Consider the following 10,166-nt stretch of genomic DNA (forward strand, 5'->3'; position numbering starts at 1 on the left):
TTCCCAGCATTCCGCAGAGACCCTGGCTTCTTGAATTATGTTAATATCTGAGAAGCAATTATAAAAATAATCTTTAAATGATATAACTTAAAAGGATCTTAATAGTTTGGTCTTCTTGATCCTGATCATGAGACCAGCTGGGGAAGAACTTTTGAAAGGACTTCAGGATTACTGAATTATTAGGATTTATCAGATGTTTGGGAGAGGGAGAAACATAAAGCCCCACCTAATTAGGGTCATGTCTCCAGACTACCACATCAGAAGACCTGGAATTCTGTTCAACTTAACACATACTAATGAGTACCAGCAACGTATGAGCATTGTGCCAGGCTCCAGGGCTTTCATACAAAGATGATTCAAACATACTCAGTGCCCATAAGGAGCTTGCAGCCAGTCAGAAAAACAAGAAAAACACACACACAGATAATGTTGCATAGACTTTATGATGAAGACAGCCTGGGGATGGGCCTTGAAGGATGAGTAGGATTTCACAAGGTAAAGAGAGAAGGAAAGCACTTCAGACCAAGTGACCAACAAGGCACAGATGTCAAAGACCCAGGGTGTTTGAGGGAAGACTTAGTAGTCCAGTTCGGGTAGAGCAGTGGTTTTCAAAATGTGATTCCTGGACCATCAACCTCAGCAGCACCTAGGAACTTGTTAGAAATGCAAATTCTCAGAGTCTTCGTATCTCAATTATTGAGTCACCATATGACCCCACAATTCCACACCCAGGTATATATTCCAGAATAATTAAAAACACAAAACTTGTGGGCGCCTGGATGGCTCAGTCGTTAAGTGTCTGCCTTAGGCTCAGGTCATGATCCCAGGATCCTGGGATCAAGTCCCACATCGGGCTCCCTGCTCAGCAGGAAGCCTGCTTCTCCCTCTCCCACTCCCCCTGCTTGTGTTTCTGCTCTCGCTCTCTCTCTGTCAAATAAATAAATAAAAATCTTAAAAAAAACCACACACACAAAACTTGTGCATGAATATTTATAGCAGCATTACTCATAATAGGCAAAAAAGTGGAAAGAACCCAAATGTCCATCAGTCAGATGTGGATAAATAGAATGTGTTTCCATGCAGCAAAATGTTATTCTGCCATAAAAAAGAATGAAATACTGAAACATATTACAACATGGACAAATCTTGAAAATATTGTGTTAAGTGAAAGAAGCCATTCAGAAAGGACCACATATGACTCCATTTCTATGAAATGTCCAGAAGAGGCAAATTCATAGAGACAGAAATTAGATTAGTGATTTCTAGAGACTGAGGTGAAGGGGGAATGAGAAGTGGCTGCTAACTGGTTTCTTTTAAGGTAGTGAAAATGTTCTAGAAGTAGTAGTAATGGTTGTGAAACCTTGTGAATACACTGAAAACCACTGAATTGTGTACTTTAAAAGGATTTCTATTGTATGTGGATTATATTTCAAATGTAAAAAAAAGAAAAAGAAAAAATTCTTAGGTCTCACTCCAGTCCTGCTGAATCTGAAACCCTTGGGCTGGGACCCAGTAACCTGTGTTTTAACCAGCCTTCTGGGTGATTCTGATGTACACCCATGTTTGAGAACCACCTTAGGGCAGTGGATCTTAGTCTGGACAGGACATTATTATCACCTGGAGAACTTTAAAAGGTATCTATTTCCTGGACCCCACCCCTAGAGATTCTGGTTCATGGGCTAGGGAATCCGTGTTTTTTGACAGCTACTCATGTGACTCCTGTGCATCACAGTTGAGAGACACTGGCCTGGCACCTAAAGCAGGTGAAGGTGGATTAATGAGGGATGTGTGGGAGGATGCTAGAGAGGCTGGGACCTCACTGTAGAGGGCCTTGGAAAACAACCTTGAGGAAAGGAGATTGTTAGATAGGCATGTGAAGATTTTTCTGGCAATAGTGGGTGGAAGAATGGGTGCACATAGGCACTGCAGGCCAGGAGAGCAGTTAGGAAATTTGGATAGGCATGAAGAATCAAGGGCAGAAAGCAGAAATATTATGGTAGGAACGAAAAGGAAGGAGTAAGGAAGAGACACATGGGGCTAGATCTACCGACTATGAAAACTAAAAAGATGGAGGGTGGGGAAGGAGAGAAAAGAGTCAAAGTTGTCTTCAGAGTTTGAAATGTAGATGATTGGATAAAGGTAATGCCATTAAAACAAATAAGGAGATCAGGGCACCTGGGTGGCTCAGTCGTTAAGCGTCTGCCTTCGGCTCAGGTCATGATCTCAGGGTCCTGGGATCAAGCCCTACATCGGGCTCCCTGCTCCGCGGGAAGCCTGCTTCTTCCTCTCCTGCTCCCCCTGCTTGTGTTCCCTCTCTCGCTGTGGCTCTCTCTGTCAAATAAATAAAATCTTTAAAAAAAAAAACAAATGCGATCAAGCATTTTCACTGGTGTTTTTTGGTGCAGAGGAACAGACAGGGCAGGATGAGGGGGAAAGGTTGAAGAGCAAAGTTGAAGATAAAGAAAAGGAGCAGAGATAATCCATGATGCACTGATGTTTAAAAAATACAATAATTCCAGGAGTAAATTGGTTTCTGCCATATTTTTGAAAATTAGCATTGCAAATGTATTCAATCATTTGAATTTATATTAGTTTCATGTTGCTGCCCTAACAAATTACCTTAAATTTAGCTATTTAGAAACAACACAACTGTATTATCGTACAGTTCTGTAGGTCAGATGTCTGACATGGGTCTCACCGGGCTAAAATGAAGGTGTTGGCAAGACTGCATTCCTATCTGGAGAGTCTAGGGGAGAATCCATTTCCTTGCCTTTTCCTGCTGCTAGAGGCCACCTATATTTCTTGGCTGGTGGGTCCTTCCTCCATTTTCAAAGCCAGCAGTGGTGAGTTGAGTTTTTTCATACTGCATCACTTTGATTCCTCCTTTGCCTCCCTCTTTCACTTTCAAGGGCCCTTGTGATTACATTGGACCTACCCAGATAATCTAGGATAATCTCCCTGTTTAAGGTCAGCTGGTTAGCAACCTAATTCTATACCTAATGCCTAATTCTGTACTTAGAAACCTAATTCTATACCTAATACAATACATTCTCATTTGCCATGTAATGTAATATATTCACAGGTTCTGGGGATGAGGATATGGACATCTTTGGAGGACATTATTACTATATTATATATTATTACTATACAGCCTTTTGATACTTCTAGACTCCTCATGATACAAATTCAATTTAGGACTTCCAAGTATGTTCTAGTATTTTATAACATACGTAAGATTTTGTTCCTTTTTACAGAGTCCTTACTCTATAATACTGGAACCAACAACCACAAACCAGATAAGAGTGGGGGCATCAATAGCTCATAGTTCAACATACAGGAATAATATTAACTTAAGAGTGTGAGTGTTAGCAAATTGCTAAGAGTCCTTTCTATCGTCATAAAAGTCAAGAAGTTTCTTAATCACTCCCACCATATCACTTCTATTTTGTTCTATTTATGAGACTGGTATTTGTTTGCAAGGACCGTAGTAACAAAGTGACACAGACGGGGTGTCTTAAACAACAGAATTGTATTTTCTCACAGTTCTGGAGGCTGGAAGTCTGAGATCAAGGTGTCTGTGGAGTTGGTTTCTTAGGAGATCATCAGGGAAGGCTCTGTGCCAGGCTTCGCTCCTTTGCTGGAAGATATCAGTCTTATCTCTGTGTTTTCATATCATCTTCCCTCTGTACAATTTTGTATCCAAATTTCATGTTGGATTAGGGCACACCCAATAGCCTCATTTTAATTTAATTACCTCTTTAAAGAATCTCTCTCCAAATACAGTTATATTCTGAGGTATGGGGGGTTAGGACTTCAACATATGAATTTTTGAGGGAAAGAGAATTCAACCCCTAATGTAATAAGATACTTCTGTTATCCCCTTATAAGATAGGCATATTAGCAAATGAATCTCATGTGCCTCCTCTGATTGTTGGTGATTGCCTCAGGGCATCTTTTGGGAAGGATGCCGAGGGCATATCGGGGCTCAGTTGGAAAGAGAAGTAGAATCAAGGAGCAAACTAGCAATGACTGCCACGGACACTGGCAAGTAGCATTCCAGGGATGTGCAAACCTTATTATTGATTCAGTTACCACATAGGATAAGAGATTCTTCTGCTAAGTACAGAGTAGACTACCATCCAGGAAGAATAATTAACGTTGGATGCCGATGGACTGAGCCAGCAGTTACCTTATAACTTGGAATTGATTGTCCCGCCTCCTCTAGAAGTTTTGAATATTGGGGCACCTGGGTGGCTCAGTCGTTCATTAAGCATTTGCCTTCGGCTCAGGTCATGATCCCCGGGTCCTGGGATCAAGCCCCACATCGGGCTCCCGCTCAGCGGGGAGTCTGCTTCTCCCTCTCCCACTCCCCCTGTTTGTGTTCCCTCTCTCTCTCGCTGTCTCTCTGTGTTTGTCAAATAAATTAATTTAAAAAAAATCTTTAGAAGTTTTGAATATCATTATTCACACTCTATGGTCCCAGACTGACCAGTGTCTAAGTATGTGAGTGATAATTAGAGAAACTGCCTGAGGAATCCAAGTCATTGACAAGCCATAAATATGAATTACCCATTCGTAAAGTATACCTTTTGTAAGAAAATGAGTCCTTAGAGAAGGTAGCCATTACATTATTTTGACTCTACTACATGTCGCATGAATTTATTTAACAATAATACATTTAGATGTTGTTCACAAAAAAAGAGTTGGTTAGAAAACTATGGGAACCTGAGTTGTTACCCCAGTATGCCATACAAATATTATTTTCCATTCTCATATTTGGAAGTGATAAAGGTTGAGAATTGCTACCCTAAGGTAATGACTTTTCTAAGTCCCTTGAGAATGTGCCGCTCATTCTTGATCAACTATCTCAGGGATTTAAGAAATATTAGCAATATTTTGCTCCCCATTGCTGCTCACAGTTCCTTATTCCTAGCCCATCATATTTTTCCCAACTCCTTTGATTAAGAAAAATTTCAAACATAGAAAAATCGAAAGCTTGGGGTAGGGGGATGGGTGACATAGGTGATGGGGATTAAGGAGGGCACTTGTGATGAGTGCCGGGTGATGTATAGAAGTGTTAAATCACTATATTGTACATCTGAAACTAATGTAACACTATATGTTAACTAATTGGAATTAAATAAAAACTTAAAAAAAGAAAACTATGGGAACCTGATATTGTTTTCATTGAAAGTGACAAAACATCATTATTCAAGGATTAATATGACTTTTATAAGATTAGCCCTGTGAAAAAAATTGATTGGGCTAGAGGTCCTTAGAATGTTTTAACTTGCTTCTAGATTATCAAAACTCTGCCATAAACCAAGGTTTGAGGCAGCCATTGACAAGGCACACTGCCTGGAACTAGCATTTCTTGGGGCAAGTCTATAACTGAATTTAAGAAAATTTGCATTAGAGCCTTATCCAAATGATCCCAGTCATGTGTCTTTATTCTTATGCAACCAGTCAGCCTGAAAATGTGGTGCAGGTAGATAAAACTGTTCCAAAAAAGACAACCAAAGGCAAGTGGCTGAGACTTGGCATTATTCAATAACAGGGGTCACTTCTGTCGGGATTACTGATGTTTCGAGACTTGCGTCAACAGACACCCAGAGATTTTACAAGATAAACCAGGATGTATGCTGAATGTACTGTACACCCTGTTTATTTTTACCACAAAAGTTAGTCTTTGCTGAGAAGGATGGAGTGACACCGAGCTGGCTTCTTGCCACTCTACTTAAGATCACGGGCATAGTGTCATGTGAGAGGCTAGGGCACAAGAGAATCAGTGTGACATTGCCAGGTTGACAGACATCAAAGCCTCCCTCTCAGGCTGACCTGACAACAGTGGACCAGGACTTACTGGAGTTACTGAGAAACAACACAAGTCATCACTCCTCTCTGTGTGCGAACAATGAGAAGTCAGCTGCTAGTTCTCTTTGCCATTTTAAGCTTGCAATTAATATATGAACAAGAATAATTATAAAAAATATATAAATCATTTAAACAATATAAGTACAGTACACAAACTGAAAAATATGCAAATATTAAAAATAGCCTCTTGTTCAACTTTGCTAATCCTTTGCTCCTTCACACGTTTAACCATTATTTTCAATGGCGTGAGTATTCTTCCAAACCTATATTTCTATACATTTATAGCCACTTTATGTACACAGATATCTGTAGATAATAGAGATGCAGATATAGATGTCTATATAGACATATATCTCAAACATTTTACCTATTATTCAGCAACGTACTTACTTTTCACTTAACATTTTATCTTGGAGATTTGCCATCTTCATCCATAAATGTACCACTTCCTTTAAATTATGATAGTGTATGATAACGTCATATTTAATCATTAATTCTATTGCTTGCCATGTAGACAGTTCCCAATTCTCTGGTACTGAAAGTGTGGTTCTATATAAACTTCCTTTTCTATGTCTTATTCTGATAAGTGGTAGAGTCAAGAAAGCAAATGTTGGAGAAAGTGTATTTTATTTTGATTTTGATGAATACAGACAAATTAGCCCTCCCAAATCATGTTTCTATTATATTAGTACTAGCAGTATGAGGGAGCCTTTTCCCCACATGCTTTCCCAACATTTCATATTGCCAATCTGTTCAATATTTTTCATGCATGGCCCCCCAAATGATATGTCACTGTGGTTTTAATTTGTATTTCTTTCATCTAGTGTTTACACACCTGCTAATATAGAACAGAAACATCTGTGTGTGTGTGTGTGAGAGAGAGAGAGAGAGAGAGAGAAAGAGAGAGAGAGAGGGAGGGTGGGGGGAAGAAAGAAGGGAAGAGAGCATGTGAGGTTTAGAGGCTAGATTTGGAAGTAGCAACTCACATTTGTTCATCTACATTTCTTTTTTTTAAGATTTTATTTATTTATTTGAGAGCGAGAGCTCAAGCAGGGTGAGGGGCAGAGGAAGAAGCAGACTCCCTGCTGAACAGGGAGCCTGATGCGGGGCTCAATCCCAGGTCTCTGTGATCATGACCTGAGTCGAGATCATGACCCAAGCCAAAGGTAGACACTCAACCAACTGAGCCACCCAGGCACCCTGTTCATCTACATTTCTTGGCCAGAAGTCAGTTGCAAAGCCCATTAACTAGATGGGGGCTGGGAAAGATAGTCTTTCAGGGTATCCAGAAACACAAATAATGGTGAGCAACAACTTTCTATGGCAAGATCACTGTCAAGACATGAAAAACTCCTCAAGCTTTCCTGGAATGCTTAGCAGTGATAAATCCACAGAGAAAAGATGCACAGAGGTGCAATTTAGTTTACTACCACCACCCTACAATTTTAGATATGAAAGAAAGGAAGAGAGAGAGAAAGAAAGAGAAGGAAAGAAAGACAGACAAAAAGACATCAAGGCAAGGATATTGAGATAAAAGGTTGGTTAGTGATCGAGTTGCAGCAGGAAAACAAGTCTCTTGATTGTTAGTTCGGTGTTCTTTCCATCACACCAAGTCTTCACAAAAGTTACAATATTGACAGGTGGTATAGAGATGCTATCTATGATATCTATGATCTATAACATAAAGTTGGTCCAAGAGGGAAATGGCCTGCCTAGTGAAATAATGAATTTACCATTAATGGAGTATTAAGTGGAAGCTCCATGGTGAGTTCTTGGGATGTTGCTGAAGCAAAGGTTTATATCAGGCAAACTCAACAGTTCTTTTCAACTGCAAAAACTGTAACAAAACATGTCTATTCTCATTTTTTTGTGAGGTCAGAAATGTAAAAATTTTATGGTGGTCTCCATAGGAAAATTGTTCAACCTAACTGATAAAATATAATGCTTCCAAAAGACAAAAATATCTTGAAATGTTTCAATGCAGTAAAAGAATGTTAAGGAGCGAGCAGTATTTCAACTTTTTAAAGCATGTTTCATCAAAAAAAGGGGGAAGCGGTATTGTCTTCTGCACAAGGTTGTAAGAAAGGAAAAGCTGTAAGAAAGGTTGCAAGAAATAATAAAGTAATCAAGTATTTAATCAAGTGTTTAATAAAATAAAATTATCTATTATGTTGTAACTTTTGAGTTATTGCAGTTTTATACATTTTTTTACTGAGAACACAATGAAACAAAATCAATTTTTATTCCAGTAGACAACTATAATCTGTTATTGTCTTCTTATTAATATACAAACAAATAGCAAAGCTAGCTGTGATATGATAGCTTGACCTTTGAGAGTGACAAGAAGAAATTTTTATTAGAAAACATGATTGAGCCTTATGCTTAGAAATAATAAAATAGAAAAAAGTTATCTAGCAACTGCTCACATTAGTTATGAAAACCTAGAAGATGGAATTTCAGGAATATGACCCTTTAGACCCTTTAGTGGGCTAAAGAGCATACCAGTGTACTGGACATCTCCATTGGGTCAATCAGTGTACTTGGTGTTAGGGGCATAAAGATAGGAGAAGCAGTCCTGAAACAGGAGAAAGATACACAATCCTAAAATAATATGCTTTGTCCCAGACTGTCTGCAGATATACCAATACCATTCCTATTCCTTCTAGGTTCTCCCTATATCCCAGGATCTGGAAGCCTGAAGACTAACTTTGCAGTCTCTCTCTTTGGCAAGGTTCTGCCTTAGGTTCTGCCATTGAGAGGCACCGCCATTGAGAGGCACCACATAAGATCAGGAGATAAAGAGGCCATTATCGCTCCAGAAGCAGTGGTGAGGCATGTTTTTGACAGATGGCAGATAGGAAGTTTCGCAGCTTTTCCAAGAATCCTCCTGCAAATCACCCACTCTGGTGCTGCAGGTGCCTGAGATGATCCATGGTGATCGCCCAGAGCTCCTGGAATGCCTGGTTTCCTAAAAGATAGCTGTAGTTGGGCTCCTCCAACCCTTCACAATCTTTTCTTGGAATTGAATTTCCTGTATTGTATCCCTTTGTACTTGAAATAACCTTGAGTGGCTTTCATTTTCTTGAATGATACATGTTGTAGATGGCAAGACAGAAATATATATAGATGCTATGAGATTATAGATTTTGGTTATCAAAAGTGGCTTTAAGTAAGCATAAGCTTGAACTCGTGGATAGTGGGGAAATAGCTGGACTTGGAAGGTGTCTGGAGCTCAGCTGCTAGGAGAAAGAGCTGAGCTGCCAGGTATGGGAGTAACCAAGTAAAGCAACAAGCCACAGAGAGTCAAGAGAAGCATGAAATATTTAAGCCTTTAATCACTTATTTTAATAGTAAAGGAAAAGTCTAAAACTGAAGAAAGTGCCAATTCCCCCATCCCATTTTTCCCCCATGGATTGGTGGGCTGGTCGAGAATCGGATGGATCAGCACAGATGTGGGGGTCCACTCTCTATTGACGGAGACCTGCTGGGTAAAGGCTTTGTAACTGCCTGTGGTTGGGCCTGAAAAGATTGGAAGTCTGGTCCATCTTTATGTGTACCTTTTTGCCAATGTGAATGGGTACAGATCACAAGGATCTTTGCATCTCACATTAGTGTCCAACAGGGAGTATCCACCAAACAGTGGCATTTAACCACCAAGCAGAGAAGATGACTTGTCATAGGGATGTCAGCCTCCTTTCTCCATTGTGGTTGCAAAACAGGCCCATGAATGGAGACTCAGCATTACCCAATACTTGTGCTCCTTCTCACAGAGCTTGATCTAGCTACTGCTATGGATGAATGCCTAACCTGGTAGCAGTGATGGATGCTGAGCCCTCAATATGGACCCATTCCTTAAAGAGGCCATAAAGCTACTTGGTGGCAATTTGATCACACTGGTCCCCTCTGCCTTGAAGGAAGCATCTATTTGTCCCTGTTAGGGCAGGACATGTTCCATAGACCCTGAACATTTCTGCGCATTCTACCTGGGTATGCCAAAAATCCAAGGCCCTCATAGCTCTTACCCAGGTCATTTCTCAGGGTTGTGTTTGCAGCAATCAACCTTGAGGGACAAGGTAATGTCTCCCTCCAGGACAAACAGAAGGCTTGTTTATTGCTTCCTTTAAAATAACAGGTTCCCAAGCTGAGTATTCCTCAATTGTGATGCAAATCTACTACATCTATCTGGGCTTTCCCTCACACCACTGTGAGCCTTGGAGTCCAGAGGAACTGACCTATATCATGCTACTTGTTGTGCTGCGAGTAAAAAGTCTTTGTCTCTAATCTCAGAGTCT

The sequence above is a fragment of the Mirounga angustirostris genome, unplaced genomic scaffold (genome assembly GCF_029215605.1).
Source record: "Mirounga angustirostris isolate CCGP_5_RB_7025 unplaced genomic scaffold, mMirAng1.0.hap1 SCAF_8, whole genome shotgun sequence".
Lineage (NCBI taxonomy): Eukaryota > Metazoa > Chordata > Mammalia > Carnivora > Phocidae > Mirounga > Mirounga angustirostris.